The sequence below is a fragment of the Lactuca serriola genome, chromosome 2 (assembly GCF_051521515.1).
Source record: "Lactuca serriola cultivar US96UC23 chromosome 2, Lser_US96UC23_V15, whole genome shotgun sequence".
Lineage (NCBI taxonomy): Eukaryota > Viridiplantae > Streptophyta > Magnoliopsida > Asterales > Asteraceae > Lactuca > Lactuca serriola.
Genome location: NC_136409.1, coordinates 236,745,337 through 236,769,963, shown reverse-complemented (window position 1 = coordinate 236,769,963; position 24,627 = coordinate 236,745,337).

The window sequence follows — 24,627 nt, the reverse complement described above, 5'->3', positions numbered from 1 at the left end:
GTGTGCTACCACTAATAAACATATCATCCTCAGCAGTTATATGGAACCATATAATACGGGTGGAACACTAACTCTACTGAAACGTCTAAGAGGTAAGGACTCGTCAATCGGTTCAAAAGGAGTTTCCTCCTCGGGTTGAGTTCCAGTGTTAGAGGTTCCTTCATCGCTTGATTCTTGAAGCTCTTCAAGATCAATTTTCCTCTCACTGTCCTCTTGGCATATGAGTTCTTGCTCTCAGAAACCCCCTATCCTCGCAATGAAGACAACATTGTCACTCGGTCTATAGAAGAGATATCCAAAGGAATTCTATGGATAGTCGATGAAAATACACCGCTCACTACGAGGTTCGAGCTTGTCGTGAGTCTCTCGTCTTACGAAAGCCTCACAACCCCAAACCTTGATATGTGACAACGAGGGAGCTTTCCCTGTCCACATATCGTGAGGTGTTTTTGCAACCATCTTAATCGGGAATAGATGAAGGATATGGGTGGCAGTATCTAAGCCGTACCCCCATAATGAGATAGGTAACAAAGCTCGACTCATCATGGAACGAACTATGTCCAACAAGGTTCAATTATGCCTTTCAGCCATTCCATTCAACTACGGTGTCCTAGCTGGCGTCAATTGCGAAACAATTCTACATTCCTTGAGGTAGTCGTGGAATTCAATACTAAGGTACTCACCTCCTCCATCAGATCGGAGCATCTTAATTTTCATGCCCAACTGATTCTCCACTTCTTTCTTAAACTCATTGAACTTCTCAAAGGTTTCTGACTTATGCTTGATTAAGTAGATATACTCGTATCTGCTATAATCATCGGTGAAAGTCACATAGAATCGGTTCGCATCCCTTTTGGTGGATCTAAAGGGCCCACATACATCGGTATGTATGAGATCCAATAAACCCTCACCCCTTTCACAAGTACCAGTGAAGGGTGACTTGTTCATCTTTCCAAGTAAATAAGACTCGCAAGTATCATCGTCCCCAAGGTCGAATGACTCCAACACTCCGTCCTTTTGGAGTTGGGCTATGCACTTCTTGTTGACATGTCAAAGACGACAATGCCACAAGCATGCTTTGTCCAAACCATTGGAAAAATCGATATGCAACACATCATTTCCTAAGTTGTCTACAACCATCGCAGTTTCATATATTCCATTACAAGGCAATGCTTCAAAATAGAAAGTACCATTAAAGAAAGTATTAATAGACCCAATTTCAATATTAAACGAAAATCTAAAACCTTGTTTATACAAACCATGAAAAGAGATAATGTTTCGCGTCATTTCTGACGAGTAGCAACAATTATTCAATTCTAAACCTAACCCACTACTAAGCACTAAAGAGTAAACTCCAATCTTGGTGACAGACGATGCTTTCCTATTCCTCATGATCAAGTTTATCTTCCCATGCTCCACATCCCTACTTCTTCTTATACCCTACAAATCAAAACAAATGTGAAAACCACATTCTGTATCGAAGACCCAAAACATAGCATCTGATGAGTTATTAGATCGAATAGTATAAATACCTGCGAAGGTAGGTTTTATCTTCCCATCCTTGATATCTTGCAGATACTTCGGGCAACTTCATTTCCAATGCCCTTTCTCGTGGCGGTAGAAGCACTCTACATCCTTCAGGTTGGAAGAGGGAACAGCAGGACCAGCTTTGGTTCCACTGGAAGAGGTACCATCGTGAGACTTTCCCTTGTGGCTCTTAGAAGGAGCTTTCCTCTTATTTCCTTTTCCTTGCCCAATAGCCAAGATAGGGGCAGCAGTATTAGAAGTAGATGCAATAGATTTGCCTTTTAAACTACTCTCAGCAGTCCTTAGCAGACATTGAAGCTTGCTTAGAGTGACATCCTCCTTCTTCATATGATAGGTCATACAAAAGTGGTCGTAACAAGGCGGCAAGGAGTGTAGAATGATATCTATAGCCAGCTCCTCATCGAAGTTGACATTCAACTTCAGCAAGCGGTCCACATATCTTTGCATTTTCTGCAAGTGGGTCGTGATGGACTCTCCATCCTTCATTTTGGTAGTGATCATCGAGGCGATGATCTCGTACCTTTCCTGCCTAGCACTTTGATGGTACATTCCATCAAATCTTAGTGCATCTCGAAAGGATAGTAGTCCTCGTAGGACTTTTGGAGTTCGGCAGTCATTGTTGCGAGCATGATGCAATGGACCTTCGTGGCATCTCTCTCATGAGTTTCATACGCAAAAATTTCCTCGGGAGAAGCAGTGTTGGTGTCAATCTCCTTCAGCTCCTTGTCGAGAACATACTATTTGTCCTCGTAGCGGGTGACCATGCGGATGTTGCAGATCCAATCGTTAAAATTTGACCCATCAAATATCATCCTCCCACACAAATTCATGAGTGAGAATGAGCCAGAAGCGTTGTTGTTTGGAGTAGACGTCTGAAAGAGAAAAGAGACAAAGTTTAGATTAGATAAGAATCCCCAGTTTAGCACCCAAATGAGAAATTAGTGTTATGACCCAACATAATTATTTACAATTCAGAAAAGGATGTCGTAATCAAATTGCAAATAATTTGAAGGTAGGTAAATGACGATTTACCAATTTTCACCATGAAAAACGAAAAGACAATCAAGTTTTTTTTAAATGAATTGAAATTTCTAGATTCTTTTGAGATTCATTGAACTTTTCAATGGCATGTTCAAATCTCGATATGCCCTTCAAGTTTGTGACTGGGATACTGAGGATCACAAACAAGGTGTGAACAACCATGCAAACGTTCTTGGTACTCTCGATGTCATTTACCACCTAATCAATGTGCCGATTAACCACACATGCTCCATTGATCTATGATAAACATCGAGCTACCCTTTTCAACCCTTGCTAGTCCCAAATTAGTGTGTCGGTTATCCACGCACACTCCACTAACAACTTGGCAAGGTGCAAAGTGTAATTTCATGGAATAGCACCAGTTTCACATTTTTCCTAAAGTAACTAAGATTGGGAATTTATAAAAAAAACATTTAGTTACTTTATAGATCATTATACTTATTCATGAGGAATTAGCTTCCTTATCCTACCCGTTCGGCTAACGACCCTCCACTGGTCAAGAGTGCGGTGGATAAGAGTGGATACCCAATGGCGGTCATTTTACAAGCTGTTTCCTTAAACACCTCTTATACACCAGCTTCATGAATCAGGCCTACCAACGGTTAGACTAGCTTATCTTATACATACATACATACATACATACATACATACATACATACATACATATATATATATATATATATATAATTATTAATCTTATAATAGTATAAGGGTTAAATTTTAAACTTGTAAAATTCTAGGGTTTAGAATTTAAATATTTCAAAATTAAAACTATTAATCAAAATTTTAAATTCCAAAACTCTTGGGCAAGTTTAGAAACTTTTCAAAACCTTCTAGATCAAATTTCTAATAATTTAATTAATCAAATAATTTATGATTATCTAAATTTGACCTAATTCATTTATGGCAAGATAATTCATATTAAATAATACAAATAATTTATTTTATCATATAAACAAGTAATTATCTCATTATTTAACAATTATCTTCTAACTGGATGAAGATAATCAATATCATATTGAAAAAATCGAATTTTATAAGTTAAAAACGTTTATGATAATAATCCCAACCCAATTCTAGTCAAAATCCTGAAAAATCTGCTAATAGACAAGCCGACTCGCCGAGTCATAGACTGGACTTGTCGAGTAGCCCTGACTCATCGATTTCATCAAGTGACTCGACGAGTTCATCAGGCAGAAGCAAATTTTTTGACTTTTTCAACTTTGAACAATATAGCTATGCATCAAATACAATAGAAAAAACAACCTAGGCTCTGATACCATCGTTGGGTTTTAAGCAAAACAACAATCTTATGGTGCACTTGCAAACCCTAAAGCTTTGGATCTAGATTTTTCTAATTGTACATGCAATAATCATCCAAAGCTTATAAACGCTAAATCTAGCATACCAAAATCAAAATCAACATAAATAACAAGTAAGAACGTTACCTTTCAATTGAAGCTTGAAGATCCTTGCCTTTAGATCTTAGTATAACTAATGTAATGCCTCTAATCGAACACAAACACCACAAGCAATTGAAGAATGCTAGAGAGAGGAGGAGGGATGATTTCGGCTCTAGGGATCCTTCTAGCGTTTCTTGTCACCAAAAATTGGATGCCAAGGGGGTCTTTATATAGGTGAGGGATTAGGGTTTCAGTCAAATATCTAATATGGTTGCTTAAGCCCTAAGCAGCCCATAGGAACCTTCCAGAACCCTAACCTTGGACGAAATCCTTATGGGCTCCCATAAGATTTCGTCCACCTCTTACCCAAGAGGTCCTCAACCTATTATTGCAATTATCACATAATTACAATATCAGTCCCCTTAATTCAATTAACCTCTTTCGACCACAAAATTAATTCTTGACCAATATTAATTAAATAATATGATTTCTCTATTAATATATTATTCATACAATATATTCAAAATCACATTTATTCTGTTTCTTCATTATTCTTCCAGTCAAGTTGCTTTGGTAAAGCAACCCAAAAGGACCATGCTACAATCGAGTCAAGTACATACCATATATAGTTATGGGCTTAGACACCTAATCCAACAAGTACACGGGGCATACGAGCTACGTACGCTTAGCGTACTCCACAATGTGGGCTTAGAGGGTTTTAGGCCATTTTGGGCTTCGGTTGCTTTTAGGTTGGGTCTCGGTATTGGGCCGATAAAGAAAGGGTAAAATGGCCTTTTTACCCTAAGGAGTTGGGTTTAATGAATTAGATTTACAGTTATGGTTTATGACCTAATTATTAATTTGGAAATTATTTGATTGATTAATGTGTGGATTCTCCGATTCAGCAGCCCGAACACCTAATTGTTTACCAGCGGATTGAGGTTAGTTTGTTCACTATACTATAGGATACTAGGGTAGTATGTGTGTTAGATGTCATTTTATGCATCTTATAGGGTAGTTTTTATTATCATTTAGCTATATATTTTACATTTGCATGTTATTTATTTAAATAATGTTCAACTCATGTATTTCATTAGAATTCCCTTACTGCTCATGTTTTTATGTCAATTTTAGATAGTTCGAGTGGAGCAGTGATTTGGGAGTAGTTGGATGCGCGTTTGGAGCGAAAAATGGAGCTTGGAACTTATGGAATATGTTTAGGAATGAATGGAAGATGCTTTGATCAATAAACATTCGATCGAATTGATCACACGAAGATAGAATCTGCAATCTAAAGTTAAAGGATGTTGTTGGCAGCTTTGACTCCCTGTCAGTATTTTGACCATATCTCATGAACCGTAACTCCGATTGATGCGATTCAAAATGATCTGAAAAGTAGACAAACTTTCGGATGTCTTAGGCAAAACATGTGATCGCAACTCTGTTCCATGCGATCGCATGGAGCCTTTATACGAGTGTAACTTTGGTCGCAACTTGGATTCAAGGTTTTTTAGTGCCAAAAATTCATCTGGAAGTGAAAACTCAAAACATGTGATCGCAAAGTATGAACATGCGATCGTAACTTCCCTCTATGCGATCGCAGGCATTCCAAAAAGTGCCAAAATAGCATCCTACTTCATTAAAAAGGCTCGTGATGCGTTTTCTCAAAACCTGCGATCGCAACTTTGATACATGCAATCACATGCACGTCGTTTTTGCTATTGGACATATAAATAGACCCTCATAACCTTCCAGTAACCTAAGTTGGCGACTCCAGAGGTACCAGACGACGAAAATACGATTTAGGAGGCACTTTTTCTCCGATTTCAACGATTTTTGAAGATCTGAAGACTATGGATCATCTCCTTCAAGTAGATTAGTAAGATTAGTTGTTTGATGTCTCTTTCCATTTGTTTTTATCAGATTTTAGCCATGTTTGGCTAAAACCATAGTTTTCAGTTCTACAAAGACGAGTATTTTTCATGTGATTGACCATTAAATCTGGTTTTTATTTGTGTTTCTATCTAGATTCCTCAGTTTTGTTCTTAATGAATGTTTGATTTTGATTCTTGTTAGTCTGATCACCTAGATAGGGTTTTATCATTCCAGTTAATCAGTTATAGAATACGTAATTGTTCTTGTCAACGGGTAATAAGTAACAAGTAATAAATCGGTTCCGTGTTTGGGATTTGACTTTTTACAAACTGTAAAAATCATATCTTTACGCTTCCGAGCTTGTGAGAAGTATTGGATATTTCTTGGAATTTTACATAGATGTTAATGCAACTTCTCTGATCTTAATTAAGTGCTTGTTTAATTAGACAGTAAAAAGTTAGGGTTAATTGAAGAGTTTGTTTTGGTTAACTAAATAGGTAAAAGAGATTATACTAGAGCTTGTTAGTTTTTCTCAGTACCAGATTAGATAGAACGCATCTCAAATAATCAGATTTGGATCAGTTACATGATTAGGAAAGTCGTAGCAAAACTGAAATCATTTTTATTATTGATTTTTGTTTAGTTTAATATCACTTCAATTTTAATTTTTAGTTTAATTCAAATCCCCCTTTTAATAATTTATGTATTGACTAGATTGTGTCTGATGAAAAAAGACATTGACTTTTAGGTTGTGTCCCTGAGGATTCGACCCTGCTTCCCTGTGCTATATTTTTAGTGCAACCAACATTGATAATTTACTTGTTTAATACACGTGCGACAGCATGTTAACAATGTGCTTGTTGTCTTTGAGACTCTTGTTGTATGCATGTATTCATGTTTGCTATATGTATGTGGGGTGAAATTGACCCGAGACTGAAATAGACATGGTACAACCTTGAGTTGTCATTTGAGTTGAAATAGACTCAGGGGTGAAATAGACCTGGTACAACCTTGACTGTCATGTGAGTTGAAATAGACTCGAAGTTGAAACAAACCTAGGGGTGAAACAAACCTGGCTCATCCTTGAGCTGACATTTATTTATGGTATGTGGTATTTTGAGGAACTCACTAAGCTTTGTGCTTACGATTTTCAGTTTATATTTTAGGTACTTCCGGTTCAAATGGGAAGAGCTCAGGATGATCGTATTGTACACACCATGATTTTCCACTTATTATGATTTTGATGGACTTTTGGATGATTATTGAGATACTCTGATTTCCCTTATGCTTTTTATAAACATGTTTGGGTAATGGTATTATTGAAACAAAAATGAAATTTTTGGCCATGAATTTTTGGGACATTACATTCATGCTCATTGGTGGCCCAAATATGATTTTACATTCTTCTGAGAATTCTCCCCAATTCAAGAAATCCATCATTCTTCTAAGATTGTGGTACCATACACTGGCTCTTCTATACAGTGAGAAGGTGGCTTGTTGAACCCATACATCCATTGGAGTCTGTTTTTCTTCGGAAAAAATCTTCACACTTCTATAGCCATTCTACCGGTTCGCTTTTTCCGTCATACATAGGGAATTCCATCTTTGCGAATCTTGGTATGTGGCTACCATGGAACCCTATGTCATCGTAATCTTCCTAACGTTTATGTAGTCGTTCCTGGCGGTTAGATCCTTCGGTTCTGTGGTAGTCCCAACTATTCTTAAACGGTTGTGGTTGTCCGGTACGCCATGAATCATTAGCCTTCCCGATTAACCAACCTATTATGATTGGTTGTCCCCTAGCGGTACCCTTTCCCCATCCAACCACGGTGGTGGTTGTCGACCCCTTACTATCTAGAGCACTGTTGAAGTCAAATCATGGCCCTCTGCCTCTTCCTAGACTTTGCTCTGGTGGATCATGGAATGACTCCATCCCTATCTCTTCCTCCACAGTAGTTTCCGAGTCCCCTTTTTTATTTGATTTGTTATGGCTTCATGTAGATAAGCCTTCCTCCAGTGTCGTTTGTTTGGATTTCAAGGCTTCCACTGTTGCATTTAACTCACTTGTGCTTTGGGTTTGTTGGATCATGAAAGCTTCAAGTTTCTTCATGAGTTCCTCCGTTTGGGTTGTCATCATGAACGGATCTGATATCAAATTTCTTACACCCCGAGACTTGGATCTCGTGTTGGACCAGTGATTTCCCTCGCAGGTGCCGTGAATGCTGGAGCGGCCTAGCCTCCCTGCAAAGGAGACCAAGCTATGCGATTTACAGAATACAGAACTAGGGTTTTCTTGGGATTAAAGCATGATTTATTTCATAATAAACTACCATTTAAATAGGGAGAATAAATACTTTAAAAAAGGAAAACAAATCTCGTACCACAATGGACAATATCAATACAAAAAATATTTAAAAATACTCCTAAGTTATAGCATGCATAAAAAAGGAATCAATAATTACTCCCCATCAATTGTTTGAGCTTCTTTAGGGCTTCGCATATAAACCTTGCCATATTTGGCATCCATAACAAGCTTATGTAGGTGTTGACCTCTAAGGTCATCACAAAGGTCCGTGTAGCAAGAAATTATGAGAAAGAGAAAGATACATAAGAGAGAGAAAGAGATGGGGAGAGAGAGATACATGAGAGAGAGAGAGAGAGATGGGTATGCATGGCTAGTCCATGGTGGTCCCACATGACCAATTCTCTAAGTGTTAAAGTTTTGTGACATTAAAATGTCACAAAAATGGCTTTTGATTCACGTGTCCAATTCCCGACGTCAAATAATTTTTCCGAAGGCGGCGAATGATAGATTTTAATTCAAGGATTCCAAAAATCCGAACGGATTAATTTTTTGAGTTGTAGAACTCCGGGAAATCACGTTTAAAAATGTGCATCTAATTGCTCTGAAACGTCTGATTTTTCGACTTTTATAAATATTTTTACTAAAACTATTTTGAGTATGAAATCACATATTATAGCGTACTATGCGTCCAAAAACGCTCTTGAAGTTTCCATCTGAGGTGTGCAAGTGTCTTAATGGATTAAAACAGTTTATGCAATTCTGTTAAATCAATGTTATACCGGTTTGGTTTCTTATAATAGTCGGATCTTTTGCACACGAACTCCATTTTGTACATTATTTATATTTTCAGACTCAGGTGAACATGAACTACGAGAGAGTATTTGACTCGCTCACAAAAGCTTAATACGAAATTTTAGTTTTTCAAACGTATTAACTAGGTCAGTAGTTTGTGTTTGTGATTTGTTTGAGATTTCCCACAACCGGAAGTAAGATATCATTTCATATCTTGTTGTAATTATACTGACATTATATATTTTCCAAAACATGCATTAAAACTCAATAGGTCAAATTATAAAGAGGTTCGTGGTGAATTGATTGTTTATAGATTTATACCTAAATTCTAGGATGTCACAAAAACTCTAATAACTAGATTCTCCAAAATTATTTTTTTTCTTTTGATGTTTCTAATTTATTTTAGTAGTTCTTAGATTATGGAGTGACTTTTGGCTTGGAAACTGAAACTCATTTAATTAGATCCGGAAACTAACATTTTTTTGTATTTATTTCTTTTCTGTAGATCTAGAAACAAGATCTATATATATTTTTAAAAAATTATTAAAAAAAACTAGCTTTTATTTGTATTTTTGTTAACAAACCTAAAGTCATGGATCGCTTCGCCACTTCAAGTTTGATTTCCAAGATTTTTTAATCAAAGAGCTTAAAATCAAAATTGTGGTTCTGTAGCACCCTTCTATTTTCTTTTCACATGTGTTCAATTTACTCACATTTTGGTCCCAATTGATCTTTTCCTTTGATACATTCCATTTTTTCCAATACATGTCATACACCTCAATGACTCCAAAAACAGAAACATAATGGCTTAATATCACAACAGTGGCTTAATTGCTCAATATCACAAAAATGTAATTCAATGATACCCTTCCCTGCCCCGTGTGACCATTTTACCCTTAAATATTAACGCAATATACTTTATAATTTTCTCAGTACATTTAAAATACATCACAGCATGTACTTTACATTTATAAACATGTGACATTGTCAAAGTAAATAAAGAGCACAGGTCTAAATGAAAATTTTAAAAATGACAATTATGTCTTTTTAACGATTTTATGAAAATAATCCATGTAAGCTAATTTGATAATTTTGCCCTTTTGACGATTTTGTCCCATTTTTTTGCTAAATCTATGTGTATATTAACAACAAAGTAATTGCCGATTGTGAAAATAACAATTATGCCCTTGTGACCCTTTTGTCTATCTTGGGTATGATACAATCATGATGTTGATGTGTTCTTGAATGTGAATTATTGATTTAAATATTTCTTCATGTTGTGGAAAAAGCACATGAAAGAGACCGGTTGAAAAAAATAGCAACATACTTTTACTTTTTTCACCAATATATAAACATACTTTACTTTTCACTCATAACAGGCATACATTAACATTTATTTACCAATTATAGGAATAAACTTACTTTTCTTTATCAATAGGGAAACAAATTTGATGTTGAAGGTGATTTATCGATGGAAAGGTTTGTTGTGTTTTTTGTTATTTTTTGTTTCTTTTGGTTATACTTTTCATGACTAAAAATATAAAATATTCTATTTGTTTTTACTACAGGGAAGCATTGTGAGAACATGGGATGGAAAATGCAGTTTATATGATATCATTGGTATAAATTTACCAGAACAATTTTCATTTTTATGTTAGTAACTTTCAAAAATATTGTACATTATTGGTCTTATTTCACAAATGTAGTTTTCATATATGTAGAAAGTTCTTTTTCCAAAATTGTTGTACTATGTGAACTCATTATTATGACTCAAGAATTTACAAATTTTAATCAGTTTGTCATAGGTTTGGCCAAAACTCATTAAAACCTACACCGTTCGTGGGGTTTCCATTACTTATTATTATTAGAGTAAAATGACTTTTCTGCCATTTGACCAAATTTAGCAAACCCTAGAAACTTTAAGGACCAATTTTGTAATTAAGTTTTAAAAAAAGGAAATAAGAACCGAAGTGTTGAATCAGGCCCCCATTATGCTCTAACCTTCATCCCTCGTGCTCATTTCATCATGTTTACCACACCGGAACTCCAACATTCATGTCGGTGGTGAGTTCAACAACTTAGGTTCCATCAACACCAACATCTTCAATTCATCGAACTTCGAGTTTAATGGGTTTAACTTTGACTAGAAAGTTGGGTTGACTAATTTGATGCAAATCGATGATTTTGGGATCAAGAGGTGGGTTTAATAAAAGAATTTACTAAAATAAAAAATAAATAAATAAATATGTGTTTGATGTTCATTATCTTCTCCACGGCCTACAACCATCACCCCCCAACAAAATCAAGAAAAAAATACAGCATTGTTCATCAACACCCCTCCCATGTTCCTTTGTTTTTTCGAGTTTCTTTCTAGGTATACTCTTCAGTTGTTCAGGTCCAAGAATAGGCAAGAAAGTAGGTCTGGCAACAGTAAGTCTTTGCAACATCGTAATATTCTGAGCACATTAGCTACTTGGGGGACTGAAGACGGTATCGTCAAACTAGTTAAAAACTTAGTTGACAATGCAAGACTGGAGCAACAAGGCAAAAGGTAGAGTACGTTCAGGAGGAAAGAACATTGGGCAACACCAATGTCAGGCAATGTTTTTGTAAGGTTGGCGATGGACATTTTACAGCAACAATGAAACTTTTATGTTCCTCGGGGGTTGCTCCATTCAGGGGTGATATTAGATATAAAACCTTACTGTGATGGTACCTTGATGAATATCAAGAAATTGGTCCTTCGGCTGAATATCAAGAAAACCGAGCTCTTTTGGCCCTCGTGTGATGGTAGGAAGTTGCGTGAGGAGCTACTTCTGGTAGGCATCGGGAGGCCTTCGATGGGGTTAACTTCTTGGGGGAGCTATTAGTAGAGATACTAGTTTCATTAGCAGCTTAGCCAAAAAGAGAGCCTAAAACGTTGTGAATTTGATGCGCCTTTTTCCCCAATTGTTTGGCCCCCAGAGTGGGCTCCTTCTGCTTCGGCCTTGTATGGGTATTGCTAGACTTATCTTTGGATTCATAACATACCAACCAATTCACATGGAAGAGGCGGTGTTGTTCTCTGACAAAGGGTTACTCGGGGCAATTGAGGACATTGTGGTTTGTGGTGGCCCTTTCTTTGGCAACATATAGTGGCGAATTGCTTCCCTACCTATTAGGTTTGGTAGTTTGGGTTTATACTTGGTAGTATAGGCTACCTCATATGCTTTTTTTGCCTCAAGGGTCCAATCTTGGGTTTTGCAAGACAACATCTTACGAAATAGCGACATATGTGGTATAGATTCTGATTATGCTTGTGCTTTGTCTTCTCTTCGTAATAAGCTTCCAGACATTGACCTTAGCAATTTTACTACTAAGGAAACCCCCCCCCCCCTAAATCCTAGAGTACACTGGTAAGTGGCTTTTTTAGTAAAATTGTCCAAGATATGGAAGTGCATCTCGACATGAAGACTCGGTAGAAAGCAGTTTTCCAGTGTTTACGTGCACCACATGCTCAAAATTTTCTTCTAGCTATCCCTATAAATAGGCTTGGTTAACATATGTCTCCTATGGAGTATCATACTATCCTCAAATATCGACTCATGATCCCAATATTCCCAGTTGACGAGATATGTTTGGTGTACCGCAAGGTATGTTTGGACTCTTTTATAGAGCATGCAATTCATTGTAAAGAACTCTCGGGGTTCAAATATAGACACGATATGGTTAGGGATGTTTTTTTGACATATTTAAGTGTGTCGGGGTTTCCGTTAAGAAAGAGGCACCTATGAATTTCTTGACTAACCCGACAGAAGGAAGATTAACCCTTAGATCGGCTGATTTTGGATGGGTTGGACGGAAACACATATGTGTGGACCTTACAGGCGTATCCCCTCTCGTGCGCTTGAGGGCTGAGGGTTTCACGGCAGGACACGCTGCTTAAAAACTGCTACAGGCAAAATCATCAAACATAAGAAATCGTGATGGAAAATCAACACGTGTTCATACCATTTTCATTTGATACGTTTGATTTTCTCGTGTCAGATTCGGTGGAGCTTCTTAATAGAGTACAAAGGTGTTGGATTAGTGTCTAAGCCCATAACCATATTTGGTAAGTACTTGAGCCGGTTGTGCATGGTCCTTTTGAGTTACCTTCACCAAAGCAACTTGACTGGAGAAATAATAGAGAAAGAGGTTATTATGGTTTATTAATATATTATATGAATAATATATTAAAAGAGAAATCATATATATATTTAGTTAACATTGGTCGAGAATTAAATAAGAATTAATTTTGTGATCAAAAGAAGTTAATTGAACTAGGGGGACTGAACTCTAGTTATGTGATAGTTGCAAAGTAGAGCAAATGATGCCCTATATGATAGGGTGGACAAATTCAAGGGGATAAGGCCTTAGAATTCATCCATGATAAGGTTTCTAGGGTTATCCTTTAGGCTGCTTGGTGGCTAAGCAACCAGATAAGGATAAGGACAGAAACCCTAATTCCTACACCTATATAAAGACCCCTTGGCATAAGAAATTCGGCCACTTGATACCTAGGGTTCCTATAGCCGAATTTCATACCTCCCCTCTCTCTATCTTGCCTCTCCATTTGCTCTTGGTGCTTGTGAGCCATTAGAGGTACTACACTTGTGGTACTTGCTTTCAAAGGCAAGAAGATTCAAGATACAAGTTGTTATTACAACATAACAACAAGAGGTATGTATTCCATTCTCCTTTATGATTTTCGAAATTACCTAGGAGCATGTTAGGTTTCTTTTTGATTTCATAATGTTGTATAACTAATAGTGAAAAGATAGATCCGTATCTAGGGTTGCATGCACACATAGGATTATTTGTATAAATCCTTACAGTGGTATCAGAGCCAAGTTTTTTGTTTTCAATTAGCATTATACAAATGTATGAATTTGACACTTTAGGGTTTATGGCCAATAAACCCTAAGAGGCATGATTTTAGAAATTAGGGTTCTTGAACCCTGAATTTCGAAATATGATAGGGTTTCCCAAACCCTTTTCTTAGCCTCCAAGATTTCGAATTTGAGGGTTATCCAACCCTAGGGTTTCGAAATTTGCCTCCTCCACAAGATAAGATCCCTAAATATTGGGGATTTGGATATTGCCATATCTTTTGATTATCTATTTAATAGTTTAATTTGGTAATTAAAGATTTTGAATTATCTCATCCCATATTTTCGAATTTTAGGGGATTTAAGGGATTAGGTTAACTTAATTGTTTAATTTAATAAGATAATCCTTCAAGATTTAATAATTCAAATTAATTGTTTAAATTTTGGTATAATTATTAAATCAAATTTTTAATATTTAAAATTTTAAATTAAAAGGTTTTAAGTTTTATAAAATTTAAATTTGATTAAAACCCAAGTTTTTGAAAAGTTCAAATTGCACCCTTATGGTTTTATTAAATTAATTAAGTGTATAATTAAAAGAAAGTTAATAAATCCATAGTGATATGGTTTATATTTAATTTAATTAAAAGTGTAATTTATTAAATTAGATCACATAGTATTTTAAAAGTGTAAAATGCACCCTTATACTATATATAACATTAAAAGTCTTATATTATATCTGTATAACTTAAATGCTAGTCTTATAGTTAGTAAGCCTCATTCACGAAGCCGATCTATAAGGGGGTATAAGGTTATGGCCTATAAAATAGTCGTTTAATGGGTGTCTACTCTCACCCACTGCTTCCTTGATTGGTGGAGGGTCGTTAGCCGAACGGGTAGGATAGGGCAAACTCTTTCCATTAAAAGTATGATCAATTATAAAGTAAATAAATGTTTTATAAAATTCCTAAATCTTATTAGTTTAGGCAAAAGTGAATTTGATGCAATTCCATGAAATTACACTTTGTAACCTTGCTAAGACGTTAGTGGAGCATGTGTGGTTAACTGGCACACTAAATGGATTCTAAGCAAAGGTAGCGAAGGGTGAATCGATGTTTGTCATAGTTTGGTGGAGCGTGTGTGGTTAACCGGCACATCGAATATGTGACTGTAACATTTGGGGCACCATGTAATTTTGCATGGTTATTCACACCCTGTTTTGTGATCCTCGACATCCCAGTCACAAAACGAGGAGTATATCGAGATTTAAACATGCCATTGAAATCTTCAATGAATCTCAAAGGATCTAGGAGTTTTCAATACATTTAAAACTTAATCTCTTTTTCATTTTTCATGGTGGAAAATTAGTGAATCGTCATTCACTTACCTTCAAATGTTCTGCAATTTGGATTATGGCATTCCTCTTTCAAGTTGTAGAATATTGTGTTGGGTCATAGCCTTAATATCTCATTTGGGTGTTTTATTAAGGACTCAATCAATCAACTAACTTGAATTTTCTCCTTTTTTGTAGATGTCTAAGTATGACAACTATGGTCTTCCCAAATCCCTTGGAACAAGCTTTCCACATGAAGATGATATTCCACGATTCGATCGAGGAACAAGAAATCATGCTTCACCTCCTCCACCTCCTCCTATTATTCTCCCTGACCCACAAGTTCAACGACTTGAAAAGTTCAAGCTCACTCAAGCCCTTTTGGCAAGTAAACATGAAGAAGGAAAGGCAGTGTGTGCACACGTCATAGAGATGAAGTTGCACATTGACAGGTTAAGAATGTTGGGAGTCATTGTCTGTGAGAAGTTGGCTGTTGACCGGGTTCTTCAATCGCTTCCCGATTCATATAGTGAGTTCGTAAGAGAGTACTATATGATAGACCACGACGTAACCCTTATCTGTCTAACCTATTCGCTTGTTGCTACTAAATCAACAATGATTTGGCGCACTGGAAATGCAAAGTTTATGGTAGATCTGCCTTCCAAACCTCCATGGACATAGGCAATGACAACGAAAGGCATTCCATGGTCGAAAATTTTGACCATAAGAGAAAGGAAATGTCTGAGGTAGTTCCGTGTGTTGTTCCAAAGGAGTCAATTTGCTTTTATTGCCAAGAGAAGGGGCAATGGAGACGAAGCTTCCCTATCTACCTGAGAGATCTAAGAGATGGGAGAGTCAAGATGTATGGCTCTACTTAAGGTAAAATCCATTAACTAACTCTATAAGTTCCTATTTTTTTATTCTTAATACATGATGCGATAATATTACATTTGATGTTTTGTAGGATCGAAGAAAAGAGAGGAACCTTTAAAGGAAGAAGTGAGCTAATTCTGATCGCGAACAAATGGATTTCGATCGCATGATTCGATGATCGGATTTTTGGAGCTGCTACTTTTAGAGTTATGATAGATTGCTTAGGAATATGTAATATCGTAGGTTTCAGGGCTAAGCATTTCTGACAATGTAATAGTCTAGGTCAACTCTTGTAACTCTTTTTTTTTTGAAGTAATAAAGATGAAATATTTGAGTATTATGTGAATTATGTGTATTTATGTGCTTATTATTTAATTATAAATAAAGGATAAAAATAAGCATCAAAATTAAAGTGTGAGATAAGCCCGATATCTTTATATAAAGTTGTAGTGGTCGAAACAAGGATTTCAGGGATATAAAGAACGCCGAAATCCGAGTTATAACGAAGAAGTTATGACCCGTCGAAGTTTCGCGACAAAACGGCACGATACCGGGAAGCATAAATAGTGAATTTACGATAGAGCGAGATTTAGCCTTAGCAATCTAAACGAAAGTCGTAGAATGCGTTAAACCGAGAGTGTCCATAAAAAGAACGCCCAAATCTGACTTCGTATGAAGAAGTTATGATTTTTCAAAGTTTCGGCTTAGCAGTGTACAGCCTGAAATTCGAATATTAGATCGAGTGATTTTTAGCCGACACAACCTAAACGAGAATCGAAGATCTCGATAAGAGTAGCGTAACGAGAAAAATATGGGCGAAAACGGACGTCGGATGAAGAAGTTATGAGAATTTAACAGACTAATCCTGTCCCGGCCAGTTAATAATATAAATTTTAAAATAAATTCAAAATTAGCCAACGGAGTCTAAAAGAAAGTTGTAGAGTACGTTCCCGCCTTCGCGTGGATATAAAGAACGTCAAAAACGGAGCTCGTATGTGGAAGATATGATTTTCTGAAGTTGGGACTCGAAAATGTGAAACCTGGTGCGAGATTGATGACGTGGCGCGATCCCAGCCGTACCTTGCTCCCCACGGTCCTCGCTTCGGATCTTGACACCTGTCCTCACATTACACCCAGCGTCCGAATCTGGTACACCCCGCGTACCCTCTCTCTTATCTGCTCCGAATGTAAGACAGCTGGAGGCTCGCTGGCAACCTTATCCGATGACTACGCCCAGCGTACATCCGAGGCCTCGTAGCTATAAAAGGGGGCCGAGGGCAGCCTCATTCTTCACCCATTTTTCACTTCTCTCTCTACAATCTTTCTCTCTCTAAGTTCCCTAAGCCTCCCAAAACCCTTGGTAAACCCCCTTAGCTCCCGAGGGAAGCCCCGAGGCTCCCAGAGTCCCGAGAAAAAGTGTCTTTCGGTTTCGAAACGCTGCTCCAAATAAAGTTCCGGTTTTCTTTAAAATCTGTTGTAACTGAGCTACGCTTACGCAATTTTTAATATAGCTTTCAAATAATTATAGTAATGTTATTAGGTCTTTAAAATAATTATTTGGGCTATTATTATGAGTTATATTGAGTGTTATTTAACGCTTATATAATAATAATAATAACTAGACTATTAATTAGTCGCGGTTGACGGTAGACTAAACCCTAGTGGTATTGATACTAGGTTTTATCGAAGCAAAATTGTTTTAAGAGTATCGAAGCGTTGTCTGAGTGCTGGGTCACCACCTTTCAGGTGAGTGCATAGTTACTTTCAGCTTACACATAGATATGAAGTATTTTATATAAATTACATGTTATGTGTGCATATTATCTGAATACTTGCTATCTATGCTGGATGAACATTGTTATACATGTTTTCAATGATTTAAACTGTATATGTATTTTATATCTACGAAAATGTTAGGGTAAAACATGGGCAGATGTAATAGGTGATGTGTGATAAAATGATGAGAGGCCTCGATGTTGATGTTGTTGATTCTGTCATCTAGCGGAGTATGGATGACGACCACGGACTCTTCTAGACAGTCCAGTGGAACACTAGCAGGCTCGCAACCTGTAGGTGTTTGTGAACGATGTGTTCACCTGTGTACTCCATCCCCCACATGGTTTCCTTAAAGACATTTATTGCTGAGGAATCCCCTTAGCAGTAGTGTCCATCCTGATGATGATCCTTAGGCTAGGTCCCTTATGATAGGTGTTTAGGGACGTAAAGTGAGGATAACGGGAACGCGTAATCGGGTTATTGTTGATTGATGAAATTAATAAACTTATTTATTGTGGGTTGAAAACCCTATGTGCTCACCAGGCTCCCCAGCCTGACCCACTCAGTTTCTTGTATTACAGGTAGTGGCGCATGAGCATAGATGTTATGTTTTGGATGAGGGATTACGGATATAGGCATGTAGATACGAAATAATGTAGTAAGGATTATATTGTACTGTTTATGCTTTTGATCTGTATCGAACATGACATCACAAGTCTTTTAATGAGATACATTTCCTTGGAAATGCTTTTGATAAATCTTTATCATATTTTGTTTTGGGAAAAATTCCGCAACACTTTTATTTAAAATGTTACTCTGATTTTCAAACAAAGCATAAACAAAATCGGTCTTTTCTTGCCGTGAAAATGGGGATGTCACAGTTGGTATCAGAGCATTAATTTAAGCGAACTAGGAATTTGTAGGATTTCTAGACTTACACTTAGAATGCTAAGCGATGATTGTGAGGTGTGAGCACTAGCTTATTTTAGGAATTGTGCCTAAAATGCTTTTATGTGCTAAATGCTTTATGCATGATATGTTGTTATTTGTTTGGATTTATGGTCTGTTGCCGACCGGATCTGGAAACCTTATATGTTTAGGATTCTAAACGTACGAGTACGATATTAGAACTAGCATGTAAACGTTTCGGAGTGATAAGGATGATTTAAACGTCTATCCTAAATAAAGATCTAAATTCACCTTATTCAGTGTATAGATCAAGATGGCAAAGACCCGTAATGGAAACGTAAACGCAAATGGAGATAGGAACCAACCCCCAATGGTTTGGCAAATACCTATTGTAGAAGAAGTTGCACCTGAGCCAGTCACCATGGCTGGAGTTCAAGCCATGATTCGGGGTATGCTAGCGGAACAAAGGGAAGAAATGAGACAGATGTTCCACGAAAACAGGGACGAACCTACCATACATGTTGAACCGACGGAACCAATTCCCGAACAAGCTGAGGAAGGGAACTACAGCCGCCAAGTGAGTCAAGTAGGGACTCAAGGTGAGCAAAGGGATGGCCCAAAAGGGAGAAACAACAAGGATGGGCAGATGTACAAAAATTGCTTGGGTGCGAAACCACCAAGTCTCTTAGGAAGCACAAAGCCTATTGAGATTATGGATTGGATCTCCAAGATGGAGATGGTGTTTGAGAGCTGCGACTGCAGCGAGAAGCAGAAGATTGTCTTCGCTGTGAGACAATTGAAAACTGGAGTCTTGAGCTGGTGGAAGCTATTGGCAGATACAATGCCGCGAGGAGAAGCTCTGAAAATGTCATGGGATGAGTTCTTAGACCAACTGAAGGCGCAATACTATTCAGAGATAGATCTGACTGATCTGAACAATGAGTTCCAAAATTTGAAGAAGGGGAGAATGAGCATCGATGACTATGTTGTTGCATTCACGGAAAAGATGAAGTTGTTTCCATACCTAGTGCCAACCGAACTTTCCAAAATTGAGAAGTTTGCAAACGGACTGCCGGTTGACTTTGGCCCAACAGTCAAGATGGCAACCACTCTGAAATCAGCCGTTCGAGCAGCTAAGAATGTGGAGAACCAACAAAAGGAAAGAGGTCTGGAAAGGGCTGAGGTTGGTGAGAAATGGAAGTTCGATGGATCCTCGAAGTCCAACAAGAAGAGTAGATTCTTGAAGTCTAGTTCGAGAGGAGGAGGATCAGAAGCGAAGTGGTGTGACAAGTGCAATAAGAAGCATTCGGGGAAGTGTGACGAATGGGTCACTTGTTTCAAATGCGGAAAGCCTGGGCACTATGCCAATGAATGCACCCTCACCCAGAAGGCCTATTATGGGTGTAATGAAGAAGGGCACATTTTGAAGGACTGCCCCAAGAAGAAGGAGGCAGGAAGACCCAACATACCACCAAAGCCGAAGGCGAGAGCCTTCCAGATGATGCTCGAGGCTGCAAAGGAGGCAGCAGACGTCGCTTCAGGTACCTTTCTTGTAAATCGTTTGCCTGCAAATATACTATTTGATTCCGGAGCCAACTACTCCTTTGTGTCACATGAATTTGGCGGGAAATTAGCATTGACTGTAGAAAAACTTGATAATGCCCTGATTGTAGAAGTTGTCAGTGGAAAATTTATACCTATTAGTAATCGTATTAAGAACGTAATCATCGACCTAAACAGAAACGAATTCCATGAGGAGCTATTACCCATAGAGTTAAACTGTTTCGACATCGTTTTGGGTATGGATTGGCTTAGCGCCAACAATGTTGAGATTCAATGGCGAAAGGAGATAGTAAGGGTAAACCCACCCAGAAAGGAATCATTTATGGTGTACGGGGACAAATGCAGAGTGAATTCTGGAATCATCTCCCTGATGAAAGTCAGGAAATGTTTGTCCAAAGGATGTACATCATACTTGGCATTCGTAATCGATGCTAAGAAGGAAAAGAAAGAGGTGCAAAATATACTAGTTGTGTGTGATTATCCGGAAGTATTTCACGAAGATCTTCCCGGATTACCACCTGATAGACAAGTGGAGTTTCGAATAGACTTGTTACCAGGTACGACACCAATAGCAAAAACACCTTACCGATTAGCACCGACGGAGATGAAGGAGCTTATGACACAACTTCAGGAGCTGTTGGACAACGGTTTCATTCGACCTAGTTCATCACCCTGGAGAGCTTCGGTGTTATTCGTGAAGAAAAAGGACGGAAGTATGAGAATGTGTATAGACTATCGAGAGTTGAATAAGGCAACAGTGAAGAACAAGTATCCATTACCGAGGATTGATGACCTATTCGATCAGCTGCAAGGTTCGAGCTACTTCTCAAAGATCGATCTTAGGTCAAGATATCATCAGCTGAAGGTAAGAGAGCAGGATATTGAGAAGACTGCATTTAGAACGAGATATGGACACTACGAGTTCTTGGTTATGTCATTCGGACTAACCAATGCTCCAGAAACATTCATGGATTTGATGAATAGGGTTTGTAAACCATTCCTCAATAAATCCGTGATAGTGTTCATCGACGACATTCTGATCTACTCAAAAATCCAAGAGGAGCATGGCAAGCATCTACGGGAAGTGTTGGAAGTATTAAAGAAGGAGAAGCTTTACACCAAGTTCTCCAAATGCGACTTTTGGATACGAGAAGTCCAGTTCTTGGGTCACGTGGTTAACCAAGAAGGGATAATGGTTGATCCCGCAAAGATTGAGGCTGTAATGAAGTGGGAGCGTCCGAAAAGTCCCACAGAGATTCGAAGCTTTCTAGGATTAGCCGGATATTACCGACGATTTATCCAAGGCTTTTCTTCGATAGCTGCTCCATTAACAGCATTGAACCACAAAGGAGCTACGTATACGTGGAGTGAGAAACACGATGAGGCATTCGAGAAGCTAAAGAAGAAGTTATGTGAAGCACCGATACTTTCTCTACCTGATGGAGTTGAAGACTTCGCGGTATATAATGATGCATCTGGAGTCGGGTTGGGTTGTGTTCTAACCCAGAGAGAAAAGGTTATAGTATATGCATCTCGACAACTGAAAGAGCACGAAAAGAACTATCACACTCACGATTTGGAGTTGGCAGCGGTAGTTTTCGCTCAAAAGATATGGAGGCATTACCTCTATGACACGAAGTGCAAGTTGTTCACTGATCATAAGAGTATCCAGTATCTCTTTAATCAGAAAGAATTGAACATGAGGCAACGAAGCTTGCTAGAGTTACTCAAGGACTACGACTATGAGATACTCTACCACCCTGGTAAAGCAAATGTTGTCGTCGATGCTCTCAGTCGGAAAGTCAACCTTGAAAGGAAAAGGTCAAGAGCGTTGAGAATCGAAGTCGTCTTGACGATTATGGAAAGTATCAGGAAAGCTCAGGAAGAAGCTTTAGAGAAGAATGATTGAAAGGAAGAACATTTGGGCAAAACATTAATGTTCGGTACAAACAGTCGAGGACTGAAGGTATTCCAAGATCGGATTTGGGTACCTAAGACAGGAGGAATAAGAAACCTTCTGATGGAAGAAGCACACAAGACCATGTACTTGATTCATCCCGGTAGCACTAAAATGTATAGGGACCTAAAACCCTACTACTGGTGGCCGACGATGAAGCTCGATGTTGCGAAGTATGTGGCCAAGTGTGTGACATGTGCGAGAGTTAAGGCACAACATCAGAAACCGTATGGGAGTTTAGAACCTTTACCTGTACCCATGGGTAAATGGGAAGAAATCACCATGGATTTTGTGACTAAACTGCCCAGGACGAAGAACGGACACGACATGATTTGGGTAGTCGTGGATCGTTTCACCAAGAGTGCACACTTCATAGCAGCCAACGAGAAGTGGTTTATGGATAAGCTCGCAAATGCTTACGTAAAGGAAATTGTAAGACTTCACGGTGTTCCTCTTACGATTGTATCAGATCGTGATAGTCGTTTCACGTTGAGGTTTTGGAGGAGTCTACAAGAGGAGTTGGGTACAAAGTTGTGTTTGAGTACTTCTTACCATCCGCAAACTGATGGCCAGAGCGAAAGAACGATTCAAACACTGGAATATATGCTGAGAGCATGTACCCTCGAGTTCCAAGGGAACTGGGACGAGCACTTACCTCTGGTAGAATTCTCCTACAACAACAGTTTTCACTCGAGCATCAAGATGGCACCTTATCAAGCCTTGTATGGATAGAAGTGTCGTACGCCGTCTTGTTGGCTTGAAGCCGGAGAGAAGCAGTTTATGGGCCCCGAGATAGTCCATGAGACTGTTGAGAAATTGAAGGTGATTAGGGAAAGAATGTTAGTAACTCAGGATTGTTAGAAGAGCTATGCTGACAAGAAAAGACGACCAATGATCTTCGAAGTTGGGGATTCGGTTTTGCTAAAAGTCTCACCGTGGAAGGGACTTATAAGATTCGAGAAACGAGGAAAGCTAAGTCCAAGGTTTATTAGACCGTTTAAAGTTCTTCAGAAGATTAGGAACCAAGCTTACAAGCTGGAATTGCCCGAAGAACTCAATGGTATTCATAACACCTTCCATGTGTGTTATTTGAGGAAGTTCACGGGAGAAGTTCCCGACATAATTCCAATCTCAGAGTTAAGGATGGATGAGAATAAAAGGCTGATCGAAGAGCCTGAGGCAATTGTTGACCGTAAGACAAAGAAGTTACGACACAAGATGGTCGACTTAGTGCTAGTCCGATGGAAACATTCGAATGGGCCGAATCTCACTTGGGAAACAGAGGATGACATGATGAGTCGCTATCCACATCTGTTAGCTGATGCATGATTCCGGGACGGAATCATCCTAAGGGGGAGAGAATTGTAACGCACGGGTTTCAGGGCTAAGCATTTCTGACAATGTAATAGTCTAGTTCAACTCTTGTAACACTTTTTTTTGAAGTAATAAAGATGAAATATTTGAGTATTATGTGAATTATGTGTATTTATGTGCTTATTATTTAATTATAAATAAAGGATAAAAATAAGCGTCAAAACTAAAGTGTGAGATAAGCCTGATATCTTTATATAAAGTTGTAGTGGTCGAAACAAGGATTCCAGGGATATAAAGAACGCCGAAATCCGAGTTATAACAAAGAAGTTATGACCCGTCGAAGTTTCGCGACAGAATCAGCACGATACCGGGAAGCGTAAATAGTGAATTTACGATAGAGCGAGATTTAGCCTTAGCGATCTAAACGAAAGTCGTAGAATGCGTTAAACCGAGAGTGTCCATAAAAAGAACACCCAAATCTGACTTCGTATGAAAAAGTTATGATTTTTCGAAGTTTCGGCTTAGCAGTGTACAACCTGAAATTCGAATATTAGATCGAGTGATTTTTAGCCGACACAACCTAAACGAGAATCGAAGATCTCGTTAAGAGTAGCGTAACGAGAAAAAGATTGGCGAAAACGGACGTCGGATGAAGAAGTTATGAGAATTTAACAGACCAATCATGTCTTGGTCTGTTAATAATATAAATTTTAAAATAAAGTCAAAATTAGCCGACGGAGTCTAAACGAAAGTTGTAGAGTACGTTCCTGCCTTCGTGTGGATATAAAAGAACATCAAAAACAGAGCTCGTATGTGGAAGATACGAATTTTTGAAGTTGGGACTTGAAAATGCGAAACCTGGTGCGAGATTGATGACGTGGCGCGATCCCAGCCGTACCTTGCTCCCAACGGTCCTCGCTTTGGATCTTGACACCTGTCCTCGCATTACGCCCCGCGTACCCTCACTCTTATCTGCTCCGAGTGTAAGACAGTTGGAGGCTCGCTGGCAACCTTATCTGATGACTACGCCCCGCGCAGTCGAGGACTACGCCTAGCGTACGTCCGAGGCCTCGCAGCTATAAAAGAGG